At 43.5% G+C, this 2,840-nt stretch overlaps 1 pseudogene; it reads right to left on the reverse strand.

Moving 5' to 3' along the window:
* Positions 1–1,840: 1,840 nt before the first annotated feature.
* On the reverse strand, positions 1,841–2,620 carry LOC111531991 (annotated as a pseudogene).
* Between the last annotated feature and the right edge of the window lie 220 nt (positions 2,621–2,840).

Raw genomic sequence — 2,840 nt, forward strand, 5'->3', positions numbered from 1 at the left:
GTACCCTAGAACTTAAAGTATAATAAAAAAAAATAAAGAAAAAAAAAAGAAAATTAATTCCTGTTATAGGGAGTGAGCTTACCTTGTATTTCTTGAGGCAGTCAGCCTCAGGTCATGTTGGATAGAGAGAATAAACTGGATTTACCACCTTCTTTCAACTCTTGAAAGCTCCTTGCCTCCCCCAGTATGCATGGAGTTAGGGAAGCCTGGACAGCAGGGAGTTGATGCTCCCTCTCTCCACTAAACTCAACCCCTCCACTATACAGCTGAAGGACTTAGTTATACAAAGTCACACCTCCCAGCCCAACTTCTCCATGGTATCTGCCTTACCTGGAAACAAAGAGCTACTCAGACTTCTATCACAGCTCTCCATAAGTTGGGGCTGGGCAAAATTGGCTGGAAGGTACCTGTGAGGAGTCCACAGACACCAGCCTTGTAGAGGCCTAGCCAGAATTGGGGCTTCTTGGGGAAGTAGGCCACCTTTTGTGGAGCACTGAATGGAGTCACCTGTAGTTTCAGGTAGCTGCCGAAAGAAGCATGGATACTCAAGTACTCCCCATGCGCTGGAGAAAAACACTAGGCTCAATTATCTGATGCCCCTCCTCTCTAGGAAGACAAGGAACACTCCAACAGGAGGAACAAGCATGATAGAACTGCTGTAACTGAGTTCAGTAAGGTTTAATTTTTCTGAATCAAATTCTTTCCAAATGCAAGATGGAACATCTCTTAAGTTCTGAGAGTCTCACTAATCCATGATCTACCAGTGTTGTTTATTCAGCACAGGGCAAATGTGAGGAGGCAGCCCATAGCCCAGCACTTGTGGAGAACCATGTTAGTGTGTTTAGGCTGTGGGTTGGGGTTCTACTAGGCAGGTGCGTCATGAACTCCAGGGAAGAAGGAAAGCCTTATAGGTGTAAACTTGGTTGCTGCTTAACTCTATTGAGTCATCCTTGTCCAAATGTCTTTCCAGGGAACTTCTCATGCATATGGCTTCCTTGACAGTTGCCACTTCCTTTGTGCATAGAACTAAGGGAACAATGTGCATACTGCCAGAAGTCCAACTTTTCCCTAGGTCTTCTCATCTCTAATGGGCCCCACTGTCCACACCTCTTCTTCTGTATTCTCACTTCCTTTGTCAGTCTTTGTTCTTTGAATTCCTTCTTTCTTAGTATTCTTCCCCTTATACCACCCTGACTCCTGCCTCTCATAGACCCTCCATTTGTGTATCCTTTAGTCTCTCCCTAGAGTCCTTTCAACTTGATCTTTCACTCCTTACTCTTGACCTCTTCTAAGCTTCTTTGAGTAGAGAGCTTCCTACTCGATTCCATTTATTCTGTCCATTTTCCTCCAAGCCCCAAGATCTCACTCTTCCTCTGTTATTCATCCCTTCCCAGTTGGATGTTTCCTCCACATAGGTCATCTCCTCCCTCAGGTAACCTCTACCTTTTGGCCCTTCACCACCTCTTCCTAAGAAGTCACCTCGTCCTCTCCTCTCCACAGCCAATCTTGACTTACTTTCCTTCTCCCCTCCACACCAGACCAGTTAAGTCTCTTGCAGGTTTTAGATAGCTGATTATAATTCTAGCTGAACTTTGTTCATAATCGGAATTGACAGCTGTTCCTTCCTTTCATGCCCCATCCACCAAACACACCCAATCTTCAACAAGACAAAGTGCTTACACATGTCATATACATTTGTATTTTTCAGTATAAAACAACAGCTATGCAGGCAAAGATTGTGTTATCAGGACCCTTGAGCTTTCAACACCCTGAAAAGTTATACTTTTTTTGTGTGCCTGCATATTACACATTTGCCTCCACAAACATAGCAAATTTTACCCTAACAAGACTTTTTCACCAAATCGTAGACATCGATATGGAAGTCATCATCAAACTTGATGAAATACATAGGTTTGGCTTTAACTTGGTGGATGACCTTGCTTGTCCTTTTGAAGCCATCTTCTTTGGTATAGTCCACACATTTATCTATTAGGCTATCTATAAATCCTTCTGGCTCCCTCTTCACTGGATGAGACACACTTGATTCTGGCATGATGCGGAAGTCACCTGCCTTATAATCATCGAGTAGCTAGCACATGTACAAGACAGGATCTTTCTCATAAGTAATATAAAACCAGGCTTTCATGATAGGTGCTTGGGCTAAGACCATCCCCCTCCCTTTATCCACAGACCCATGCTCTCCCTCAAACATGTGTTTCACTGCTTTGCCAATTATGGTATTTGCAAGGCAGAAATCTCTGACTTGTGAGAATGGCATCTTATGAGGAAGGATTTTAAGCTTTAAAATTATTTCATCTCTGTGACGTTCTAGTCCATAAACACAGTCAATTCCATAATATTTCACCAGATAAAGAAAGGGATATATAGGCACCTGATCCAGAACTGTTCCTTTCCACTGGGCAATGGGCTCATCTCCCTCCTTCTATCCATGAGAAATTCTGCAGCTTATCATGTGTCTGCAGGACTGAGAGGAAGGCCTTCCTCTTGGCTTCTTTGGAGATGTCTTTTTCTTCCTCATGTTTGTAGTTCCAGTGTGGTGACATGTGGCTTCCCTGGTTAGCAGCTTTGTAGTGGCCTTTTTGTGAAGGAGTGTCTTCATATTTGGAAGAGAAGGAGAGAGAACAGGGAGAAACATTAAATGTATGAGATTTTTTCTTGTATCGTGAAGTCCCTGTGCACCAGGTACATTGCCACCCATGTTATTCATGTGTGTTCAGTAGCAATGTTAGATATCAAGACACTCTTGGATGCCTGCCTGCAATGGCTTCCTTCCAGGCTTGTTTAGCTGCACAAGAGAGCTAGAGAACAGGTAGGTGTGG

The sequence above is a fragment of the Piliocolobus tephrosceles genome, chromosome 12 (assembly GCF_002776525.5).
Source record: "Piliocolobus tephrosceles isolate RC106 chromosome 12, ASM277652v3, whole genome shotgun sequence".
Taxonomy (NCBI): Eukaryota; Metazoa; Chordata; class Mammalia; order Primates; family Cercopithecidae; genus Piliocolobus; species Piliocolobus tephrosceles.